Here is a 12874-nt window from a genome sequence, read left to right as displayed (position 1 = left end):
AATTTAAGAGAACAGTGACAGAGTGAAACACATTGAGACAACAATATACTAAAAAACAGATCACATAATATTTAATAAGTTTTAAAACTAAAAACTAAGATTTAGAGTAAATATCCCCTAGCAACTTATTAATTAAGTAATATCAATCTGAAAGTGATATTAGGAGTAAAAATAAAAGTGATCTTAAACCAATTGCTTCTTTAACTGTTTTTGCCTTATATTCATTGCAGCAACACAAAATTTAGCTACTGCACAGGTCATGGTGGTTTTTAAGTTCTGGAGAATTCCCTGGAAATTTATCTATTAGGGGCAAAATATAAATAAACCTTATATCCCTATAAAATTTGCAACGTAATAAAACGTGTGATGTTTTCAACTTCCTTGTCACCATGTGGGCAGGCTTGTCACTAATACATGTGGCAATAATGTTCAGGAAGAAAAACATTTTGTACGTCTAAAGAAAAATGATTTCTTCCTCTAGTACGATTGCAGTTTTTCATCTTTTCTAAATCTTGATTGTAAAAAATTCAGAAATTGTTTTTGTGAATCTCAGGACCGTGTGGGCCTCCTGACTCTCATTAAATGCTTTTGATTATAAAGAACAAGAAGGTTACCACATGTAGTCTTGCTATTAACATACTGCAAAATTATTTAATCAAAGGAAATACTAGCTGAACTAGATAATATTTGCATTGGATAGCCAGTCCAATTTTATTATGATTCAATAAATGATGATCTTATCCAGCAACAGCAAACCAGAAATATGGGAATGATTTGATCAAATGAATTAGGTAATGAAGAGACGGGTAAATACTCATGTAAAAGTACACTGAAGAGCATTACTTCATTCGCATTTTCACACTTAAAGAGTGATGACATGATGACTATATCTGATATGATATATTCTGGCTATTCTCTGCAGTGAGTTTGGCTTCTGATATTTTATAACAAAGATGTAGGATTAAAAAATCATGATTGGCCGTGCCAGCTGCGGCTGTTAGGAATTGTGGTTCAGCAAAGTCTGTTGAGTTGGAAGTTTACCTACAAAGTTAACCTACAAAGCTAAGCAAAGTTATACCAAAGTCCTCTAACAAAAAGGGAGAGGCCATGACAAGTTCAGTCTACAAGGAATGCTAAACTTATTGTTGGAATTCTTGCAGCTTCATCTGTTGAATCGGAGTTATAGCTAGACCTTCAGGGTGTGATTAAAGTATCTCTTCATAAAATTGACATTAAGAAGTGGGAGATTTCCTTAACTCAGTCTATGTAACAGCCAAATAGAATGGTTGTCATACCATATTCATAGGAATAATTTCTCTCCCTTTTCTCGCTCAACAAGTGATACAGAGAACATTATATAAACAGTGCTTTCATTTGCCTTATTAATGAAACATTAAGAATATAACGAGTCTATTCTTAAAACTCTAAGAGTCTAAGCTTCTGCTCCTACAGTGACCAATTAGATAAATCTGGGAAGCCCAAAGCGGGGAATCTCCCACAGACTCATTATCACTAGCAGCTATTATTTGTGGGCATATTGCCTTTTCTATTAAATAATTTAAAAGAAAAAAAAAAGCTCTCCAAAATAGTGCATTAAGTGCCAAGGTGATCTTAAGAGCTGCAGGAAAGGTATAAATGCCTGTTTTGACTAGAGGTATTGGTTACTTATTTGCATTGTGCTTGAGAATTTTTGAGGCATTAAATGTTGAATTATTAATATTCTGATTATCTGTTTTTGTTGATTTCTTATGCAGTTCAGTGCATAGTGATCTTGTCAGTATTCACTGAACTGTGAGAATAATGAGTAACCTCAACCCTAATTATAATTAGGTTTTATGCATAGCAAAGCTGAGAGCTTTTTCAGAGTTTCTAATGTTCATCTTGTCTGCTAACCTTAGTCTCTACAGGCTTTACAGTGGCTCCTTCTATATACTGTAGGGTTTGTCTATGTTTGATAGAAGATTAAAGTCAGTTTCATATGTAACCTAAGGAACCTAGAAAACAAAGGTATCAACAATTATTGAATAGAGTTTCTCAATCCCTATTTTAGTATCATACGTATTACATAAGATTAACAGGTAAACAGTGCAATTTGGCCCCACCCTTTGTATGAGATTGCCCATAGGATGCACATGTACAAGTGTGTGTGTGAAAGTTTCTATTCAAGTAAGGATCCTGATAGTACAAACACTTGTGGAAGTTTTTGCAAATATGTGTGAAGGTTCCCAACCAACAGATACATTTATTGAGAAATTGGAGTCAGGTATATGGAGCTGTTTACATTGTGAAGTTATCTGGTATGTGCCTGAACTGAGTTACATTCAAGTTTTGTACCTAAGGGAAAGATGAGGTACTGGACACTTTCTACCATCCATTCTGAAAAAGAACAATCCAACAAGAGCAATGCCACATAAAAAGGATTATAACATTGCATTTTAGTCTATACTGCTAAGAGTGTTATTGTCTCTCCCCCCCCCCCCCCGCTTTAAACTATTAAACTATCAAGAGAATCAATTAAAAGTAATGGGGGGGGGCTTAAATAGAAGCTATGCTACTATAATTACTAGTGAAGCATACAAATTATCTTCAACTTGAATCCTAAGCATTAGATTACATGGCCAATAGTTTTATTGTGTTATTTAGTCATTAAATATGAAAAAAACATTAAAGAGCTAGGGAATTCATATAATGAAATATATTGGGATGACAGACAAAAAGAATTAGAGATTTTTTAAAAAGTTAATTAGTCTCTACTAATTAATTTTCAATTAGTCATTTGGTTTAAGTTATTAGTTTTTGACAAATGTACTTTAACAGTTTAATAAATATATGTAAAATTAAAACCCTAGTCTTTTTCAAGGAACTTAAAAATAGGATACAGAATTCATTAAAATAGCTTCTCAAAGATAGCGTGCCTGTATTTCCTGTCTCAGTTGTGAAAATCTGCCACCACCAAGTAAAACTAGTTTCTGCCGTTATGTCACAAATTCCAGTCAACTGAATGAACCAATAAAAACATAAAACTCTCATTATTGCTACCTACACAACCATGAAGCTTAATTCTTCATATTTCTTTTCTATTCCTGTTCTGAAGCTTTCCATTTTGCTTTTTGTGATTTTCTTCTTATAAATGTTTGATCCGAAAGTCGTCCAGGATTACCTTGTTCTGCACACATGCCTAGAAAAATCAGCTTCTTTTTCTTCCTTCTTGATTTGTTTGAGGTTCTACAATCTTAATTTGTGGGTCCCTTTATCCTTATCTATTCCTTACAGATGGGTCTTTGAAGACCTGATGACATAATGTAATCTAATTTTATGAGATGCTTTGAGAATATTTTTAGTACAAATCAGAAAAACTATCCACATGAGTTTGAGAACATGGGCAAAATGCCTGTTAAGGAAGCCATCTATTTTTCAAGAATCTCTGTGAAACTGTGTATGCTACAAAAAATTTCCGAAGCAAGACTTGAGGGAAGATACTAGGGGGATGATGCTGTCTGCCTGAATATATGGGTATGTAAATTTGGGGGGGGGGGAAGGGTCACACATTGGACTAAACCAGTGATTCTCAACCTTTTTGAAGCTGCCGCCCCCCCTAAGGAGCGGAAAATTTTTCAACGCCCCCCTTTGTGAAAATCCTGTAATTTAGGGTATGGGGGGGGGGGAGTTCCTGAATTATAAAAGGCAAAAATTTAAAGTAATTTTTTTTCAGTAGACTTACCAAATTTGTTCGATTTAACTCAATACTTTTGCCCTGGAAGGTAATTGCATTCCTTTTATTAAAATTAAAATGACTAATGCAAAAAAAAAAAAAATGCTTAAATGCTCTTTTATGTAAATACATTTATTTCAAAATGCTGTAAATACGTTTATTTTTTTGATGCTCGTTTTTAAATTTTTTTAAATTAATTTAATTTTATTTTTTTGCAAATGCTTTTTTAATGTTTAAGATTTCTTTATTCTTAATTAGATAATTAAAAAAAAGCAAAAAAATACGCTAAAAGAGTAATATCAATGAAACATGCTTGATTATGTCAGTGGGACGGTTGTGCTTGATGATTCAAAGCCATTTTCTGAACATTCGGTTCAATATTGTTAGAGAGATGAAGGCGCAAGTCCCCTCTTTCCACGATTTGGAGTTGACTTCTCTTTTTTGTAATTAGATCAGTCACAACACTGAATCCTCACTTGACAAGGTAGGAGGAAGGGAAGGCAATTAAAAATTTTTTGATGATAGTCCACAGTCCTGGGTAGAGGCGATTGATGTTACTTTGAAGCCAAAATTCTGTGAGACGATCACCATTCTGGAAGCTGGCTTTCAAAGTTTCATTAGTTGAAAGTTCGGCCAGTTCCTCCTGAATCTGAACCTCTGCTGTCTCAATATTCATAAAAGGGTTCATGACCCATTGAGGGACTTCCAGGGACAAAATATCCTCAAAACGCTCAGAAAAGTCCTTGTGCAAAGACTCAAGGTGTTGACAGTAAACTTGTGTTTCATCGAAGGGGATTTCACTGCTCTTATGCAGATCCGACAAGATTGGAAACTGGCTGAACTTGTTGCGACCAAAATTCTGCTTCCACAAAGTGAGTTTTTTTAGGAAGGCAGAAATAACAGATTTTGTTGTGATCAAATTGAGCTCTTCGCCTTGAAGCTGCAAATTAATTCCATTGAATTTTGCGAATAAATCGGCCATGTAAGCAACATCAATCTTAAATTGTAGCAATCTGTCTCTCAGAGCTACATCTTTCTTTTTGAGGAACTCAAGTACAGAGTCGAAAAGATTCCAGAACCTATTGAGGCAGGCGCCTTTGGAAAGCCAGCGAACCTCGGTGTGTAGAAGCAAGCGATTGAATTCTTCATTGTTGTCCTTACACAGCTGCCCGAATAATCGATCGTTGAGAGCATTACTGCGAATTTTGTTCACAGCAGAGATGACATATTGTAATGACTGATGCAAACGGCTGCTGAGGTTTTTTGCAACTAAATGCTGTCTATGAATCACGCAGTGAACAGCTAAAATACCTGCTACCTCTTTCTTCAAAAGGGCGATGAACCCACGATGATGACCCACCATTGCAGGAGCTCCATCGGTGGCAACAGACATAATGTTCGCAAGAGGAATATTTTTCTCTTTAAAATAATCTTTGACAGTATTAAAAATAGATTCACCTTTAGTATCTGCAATCCAGCTTCTTGCAAAAAGCATCTCTTGAATAATTTTTCCTTTCTTCACAAACCGGACATACGCTAACAGTAAAGCCTCATTAGTACTTGGCAAGGTTGATTCATCAACCTGAAGAGAAAATTCGGTGGGTATCAAAAGTTTGCATAAGGAAGCTTCAACATCTTCAGCCATCTCATCAATTCATTGTTGCACTGTATCATTGCTTAATGGGACATTTTTTATAACATTGGATGCGGCTGGATGGTGTAAAACCGTTTCTAAAACTTCCTTGACAGCCAGCAGTATCAACTCTTTGCCGATGGTATGAGCTTTCCCCGATTTAGCAATTAATTTTGATATAAGAGGCTATCAAACCATCGTCGCATTTTTTTGATGAGGTTGCTAGTAAGCCTGAGACAGATGGTGCCTTCAGAAACTTGTCCCTGATGTTCGTGAAAAACGACAAATCTTTATTTCGTTTGTCAGGATGAATTTTTTAAAGATGCTCCTGCAAACGAGACGGTTTCATTGCCTCATTAGATAACACTTTGTTACAAAGTAAACACCAGTTGCGAGTTCGATGGCAAAGGAACAAATCCGAACTTCAGGTACGTGGAATTGTATTGACAACACTTCTTTTTATTAACCGACATCGTTGGCGGCTGCAAAATATGATGAGGGAAAGATAACTATTTCTCAAAATTAATAATTCACAACCACGATAAAGAACTAATAAGCGCACTTACCTAGCCGACTGGCCAAATAAACAATGAAAGTAAATCGAAACTGAGGGGAAAAAACAGAAATGAAGCGAACGAAAAGCAACTCAAGAAACACGGGTCAAATCAAACATTCATATTGAAAGGACACTCAACGCACGCACTGCGATTAATCGTGCGGGAAGACAGCTGATGCGCGCGCTGCAATTAATCGCGCTGGAAAACAGCTGACGCATGTGCTGTGCTGGTTGGGATCGGAGAAGAATCGTAGTGTCGAGTTCTTCAAGGTCAGCCTACCTAGAATACAAATTCGTCTCACTATTCTTAGAAGTGTGTGAGGGCAGCCATCGCGTAAGTTCATTTTATTGGTGGTACAAATGGTGTAAACCGGATAATTGATTTAATAAATTTTTTGGGGAGTTTTAAAATTAAGTTCGAATGCCAAAACATGCTCATCGCCCCTCTACCGCCCAAAACATGCCCACCACCCCCCTACCGCCCAAAACAAGTTCACTGCCCCTCAGCATCCTCCCACCGCCCCCCGGGGGGCAGTACTGCCCCCGTTGAGAACCAATGGACTAAACCATAATGCTGTCTATTTAGTTTTGGCTTAAAATGTTATGTGAATTCAACCACTTTGGTTTGTAAACCTTATTTATGGCTTAACATAAAGTCTGATCCCAGGCAATAATAGCTTAGTTAACACCATGCTTAAAGAAACTGTTTTCTAGGGACAATTTTTTAAGTGGGAGTAGTCCCACAAAACTTTGACTATCCTGCCAAATCAAAGTTGGCAAATATGGTTTATCATGCGTTTCATTACCCGGCTAGGTAACATCTTCAGTGCTAAAATGGGATGAGGTTTGCTCTCTATTTATCTGCTGTGGCCTGCTTTGCCAGTGTTGGTGGGGGTGGGGGTTCTGTTTTGCTCTTCTGGTAGTTCATTGATTAGCATATATTGACTGCTTGATTGTGTGCCTGGTGGTGACCTTTGCTTATCTGGGTGATGATTGCTGGTGAGGCAATCTTCTGTCTTGTCTCTTTTGAATAGTATGTAGATGCTGTTTATCTCTATGTGTCTGTTAATTGCTGCCTTGTCTGAATACCAAGCTTCCAAGAATTCTCTTGTATTTTTGGATTTAGCTTGGTCTAAAATGCTGACAGTTTCCCCGTTAAAACTGTGGTTGAGTCTGTCCATGTGTTGTGCAATTAAGGAATTTTCATCATGTCTCCTGACTGCTAGTTGGTGCTCATGGATGCGTTTTTTCTTCTTGGGCAACTGGGTCTTTTGGTTTACTTAGGATATTTTGGAGTGGTTTTGTTGGTTTGTGTGCTACAGAGATGCCATATGGTTGTAATAATCTGTTGGTGGTTTCTGAGATATTTCTGATGTATGGCAGTGTGATCCTTTTCATGGCTTGTGTGGGTTGTGTTGTAGTAGGCTGAGTGGTCAGGCACTTTTTGATAAAATTACGTGGGTATCCATTTTGTTGGAAGATGTTGTATAGGCGGTCTTTTTCCTTTTTCTGCTGTTCTGGATTGCTGCAATGCGTTTGAGCTCGCTTGGATAATGTTCTTACACAGCTCCTCTTGTGGGAGGTCGGGGTGTTGCTTTGGTAGTGGAGTACTTGATTGGTGTGGGTTGTCTTCCGATGAACTTGGGTTTCTAATTTCCTGTTGTTTCCTCTGCTGATGAGGTTATTTAGGAAGGGAAGTTTGTTGTTGTTTTCTTCTTCTCTGGTGAATTTTATTCCTTTGAAGATGTTGTTAATGGTTTCATGTGTCTTCTCTAGTTGTTTCTTTTTTATTATAACAAATGTGTCATCTACATACCGGATCCATATTTTAGGCTGTATGTGTGGCAGTGCTATAGTTTCTAGGCGTTGCATTACAATCTCTGCTATGAGTCCTGACAGGCACACAATCAAGCAGTCAACATATGCTAATCAATGAACTACCAGAGGAGCAAAACAGAACCCCCACCCCCACCAGCACTGGCAAGGCAGGCCACAGCAGATAAATAGAGAGCAAACCTCATCCCATTTTAGCACTGAAGATGTTACCTAGCCAGGTAATGAAACATTTGCAAGAAAAGAACCAAGCTCAGAGAACCCCAAGGACTCCACAGTTCAACCCTGAGCTACACATATTCGCCTCCATTGCTATGGTTTATCATCTCAATGAGCCCTGAGTTGCTGAGCAAATACTTTGTGTATTGTAGAACACACAGAATTGTAAACACAAGAGTATAAATTTTGTATAATGGACAACGAAATGCTTGGAAGCTCTAACATTAAAGAGTTCTAATTAACTGCAGAAAATGCTACTGAAATAGGGCACAGCTTGAGGAATGAAGGATAACTCATAATGTTAAGTTGCACTCCTCTAAATTGTAAGAACAACTGTTTCTAATAGTGGGGTTATGCCTTTCCTACAGACCTGTTAAACCAGCTTAGCCACATTTTTTTATCTAATACAATGGTCTGGATTCAGAGTAACACAGTGGATTACAGAGTTGTCATTGGAGTCAACACATACATCATTATGATGTAACTATATAAAATATAATCATTCAGGGCCTGGAGCTTTCTTTAATTTCAGTTTTTTAAGGCTTCTTAGTTTCAACTTCTGTTACAGGTTTATTGAGAACTTCCTTTAGTGGATTTGTAAATTTCTTAAGCATTGTTAGGTTGAAATACTCTCAATCTTTTCCATATCAGATGTCTATATAATCTTTAATATTAGTTAACAGCTTGTTCCATCATCTCCTTTGTTGTAGAAATATGTCTGGTTTCATCTCAAAAACTGTAGGTGATAGTTCTTTTGTTTTGTTCCTTATGCCTTTTATAAGATAGCAGTTTGACTTTGTCTTTTTAAAAACATTTTTAACAAAATCCAGCTTCTTATAAGTCTCATTTGCTTCCATTAAATCTAGATGATTGAGAATCATGTTTATTTTTTGTTCTATGTTCAAAATTGAGTTATACTTGTGTCTTAATTCTAGTTGCTTCAGATCATTCACCAGTGCATCCTGTTTTTGTGTAACTTTCTTTCTATTTGATACCAGAGAGATAAAAAAAAATCCTCTCATAAAGGCTTTGCTGGAGTCCCATCTGGTGGATCAGGATTTTTCAAATCGTGTTTCCCAGAACCCTAGGGTTCCATGAGAGACTAAGGGCAAAGGAAGGAGAAGGAGAATGATGAACAGGTTCCATGGCCTGAAGAAGTTTGAAAACCCATGTTGTAGATAAAGAAACATCAGAAGTTCAGTTGTTTGAGAAGAAACTAATTCCTGGTGGCACGCCAATTTGATGTCCCCTTACAATAATAGAAATCCACTGAGTCTCCACCTTTTCAGTCTGGTGATTCCTCTATTTAATCCTACACTTTTAGTGGGTTGCGATCTGCACATGTAGTACAAGCTGCACTGCAGGAACCTTTTTGATGAATATTGCATAGATATGTTGGATTTGGCTAGATAAGAATCAATACTTTGGCAACGTGTGTTGTTCATGTTCTGCCAAAGTATCTGCCCTGTCTAGACTCCACCCATTTCTCAAGCTAAGGAGGTAGAAGGAAAAAGAAAGAGAACAATTTGGAGAAAAGACCTTATTAATAGAGGAAAGCTAAGTCTGCTGTGACCACATTCTGGGCTTGAGTTGCTGGGAAGATTGAACACCTGGCTTCTGCTTTGGCACCTGGGCATATAATGCTTAAATGGCATTTTGAAAAGCACAGGTGGGGCATCGTGTGGGCTTCTTATATACACAAATGTTGTGCTCTTTTCAAAGAGCACTAGACCTGTATTTTTATTTTTTTTTAAAGACAAATGCTGTTTGTCTTTTGCTGCGTAGCATTTTGTATTTGTGCCTTCAAGTCCGTGTTGACTCCTGCCAGCTGCCTGGACAAGTCCCTGCAGTTCTCTTGGCAAGATCTTAGTGGTTTGCCATTGCCTGCTTCCTAGGGTTTAGAAAGAGTGACTGGCCCAAGGTCACCCAGCTGGCCTCGTGCCTAAGATAGGACTAGAACTCATAGTTTCCTGGTTTCTAGCTTGATGTCTTCACCACTACACCAAACTGGCTTTCTTGCTGCATTGAAGGTTGATTTAAATTGGGAAAGGTATGGAGAGTGGTAGCTGCATGTTGCTAGTTCTGTCCCAAATGAGTATCTTACAGTTTTCTACTGCTTCTGCTTCTTCACTTGAGTATACTCTCTTTATTATTTTGGAGTGGGACATCATTTCGCCCTCCTCATGTCATTTTGTGTGCATCTTAGGTTACTTCCAAGCCATTTCCAGCACTTCCATTCTCTTACACCATTTCAAAAGAATGCTGGACCCAGGTTCAAAATTAACCAAAATGCCAGGTCACAAGTGTGGAGTACATCTGTGCTTCTAACCGGTCACTTGGACAACTTCAAAAATGGTAATCATCCCCCCCCCCCCCAGTACATGCCAGGCACCCACTTCCATTCACCCAACGCTTACCCAACCCCATTCCACTTCTCATTGATGCAAGTGGTGGGTGATGGTTCTTCCCAGACATAGGGGATGGTGAGTGGAAGAGGAAGTCAGGGCGATTCACCGATCTCCACTCTTAAACTGTCTGAAGTTAAAACTTTAAGGGCAACACCACTTGCTGCCCTTATTATTGAGGCAGACTAGGATGTGGCCTTCAGGGCAGTGCAACTTAGCTGGCATACTCTTCCACTAGCTCAAGAACTGGAGGAATGTACATTAATGTTGTCATGAGGAACAGTCAGATTATACCGATGTAGGCTTTCTTCAAAGAGTCAGACTGTGAATATGGGTGTACTTTTTCTAGAGAAACAACCTGTATTGAGACACACGGGGAAGAGTTTAACCCAGATCCCACCCCCCATACCATTTACACTTTCATTTTAAATTTAAGGAAAACAACTCTTTCTTTAATGTCCTGAAACAGATTGGATGGACTGATTCTGCTGCTTTTCATAACATAAGACACATAACTAGCCTAAGCATGTTTTAATCATGATTTTTCAGCAACTAAGTGACCTTGACTGATCTTGAAAAGTTGACACCTAGCTGCCTTTGGGAGACTACCTACAAACCCTAGAGTAGGCAGTTAAAAAAAAAAAAATACCGTGCCGAAACATCTTGGAAGAAGGCAATGCAAACCACTGCTGTGTTATTGACAAGAAAATATCACTGTCCCAGAAGTCACCAGGATTCAAGTGATTTAAAAGAGACTTAAGTGTTTTTAAAGGTACATCTTGTTTGACCCTGAGCATTCCCTTAGTTCTTACATAAATAAATGGTTATTTATGAGATAAGCAGTTTATTGGCAGACATTATGAAACCTCTGGATTGAGTCCAGCTCCTCTCCTTGAAATGGACAGGTTAAAAGTATAAAGTTTGGTAAAATGCAGGATATGCTTCCTTCACTTAGAGACAGTGTCCTTGAAAAGGGTTCTATCAGCATAAGCCTCCACTTACTTTATCATCTGCTCTTCTCTACATTTTGCTTCTATAGTACAAAATGTCTTTTTGGCTTCTGATATTCCAAAATTCATGTTTTCCATAAAGCTCTCCAAATAATGGGTTTTCAGTCATGCCAACTTCATGCCTTTTCCCCTGCCTCTTAGTGCCAGGTGAAGCTGAAGAATTATGTGCTGTGCATCAGTGAAACCAATCAATGCATCACAGCAGTAAGAAAAAAAGCTGGAACTCTATACAGATTTGTGATAAGCAGGGCAGAGAGCAAAGATTAGCTTAGCATGACACACACAAATTCTGCTCCCTCTCATCTCATTCTGTCGATAAAGTTTTATGTTTTCTCTAGGAAGAAGTTATTCAGCCATTCTCTGTAGAGTAAATTTCAATAAATTTCATCTGGGAATTAAATTTACTTTTTTCTTCCTCCCCCAGCAGTTCCTCAAACCTGCTTGAGATGGCTCAAAATCATCTGTGGTAAATGTTTTTTTTTGGGGGGGGGAGGTTGAAGAGAAAACAAAAAGTGCAGCTTATCCTACAGTGGACCACCTACTAGTACCTCTGTGCCACTTAGCCTTGACAAATGGAGACCTTGGTCACAATGTTTGACTTTGTTTACTTTTTACTTTGTGTGGGACAAGTGCCAAGAATATTTTATATCAAAAGTTGTTCTGTTTGGAGGCTTCTCATATGAGAGTTTCAGAATATCATTTTGTGTGGGTTGCATTCATGGCTATTCTCTGTGTTTCACAAGAGACATCCATTTCCTTGCTGCTGTGGGATTTGACTCCTTTTGTACAGAGGAGGCCAAACTGTGAATACACTACAGTAGCTTTATAAAATATGGTTTTGAAGGCTGTCATAACTCAGGCAGCCCTGATAATCTGACTGGTTAATTTTACTGTTAAATCTAAAATAAAAGAACTGGGTATTGTATGAAACTTTCTATCTGAAACATTTAAATTAAGGAATATATTAAGGATTCATTTTAACCATATTTTTAAATTCCTGGGAGGAGATGCTAATCACTTGTCTCTTGGTGGCCCCTGTTGTATTGTGAAGAAGTGATCCTAGAATTGCAGCTAGACAATAGAGCTTTTGATTTACAGTATATACACACTTTACCAAGGGGCTATTTTTAGGAATCCCACAGAAAATGTTCTTGCTCAACTACTGAGTTTTTTTAAAAGACATCCTGACACAATACATTAAATAAAAAAGTATCTTCAGAGAGAGGGAAGAAGTGAATTAAGAAAAGCAAACCCTTCAATTCCCATGATTGACAATGAAGAGAAGGCCAAGAGCGCTGATAGGTAGAAATTTTATAATCCCTGCCATCTCTTAAAAATTTGCCTTCCTAATGAATGGCCTGTGCAGAGAATTTAAATATTTATTGGTATGCTCAATAATTCAGGATAGAAAAGATGCCAATTATTTATTTGTTCACTTTATAGTCAGCCTTTCCCTAGGAGCTCAAGGCAACATACACAGAAAGACTCTATTAGATGTGCTAGTTA

This window comes from Python bivittatus, unplaced genomic scaffold (genome assembly GCF_059951505.1).
Source record: "Python bivittatus isolate LINGU-HERP-01145 unplaced genomic scaffold, Pbiv_v1 ctg000480_np1212, whole genome shotgun sequence".
In the NCBI taxonomy this organism is placed as follows: domain Eukaryota; kingdom Metazoa; phylum Chordata; class Lepidosauria; order Squamata; family Pythonidae; genus Python; species Python bivittatus.
The sequence above is the reverse complement of the archived record's forward strand: the minus strand, read 5'-3'. Positions refer to the sequence as shown.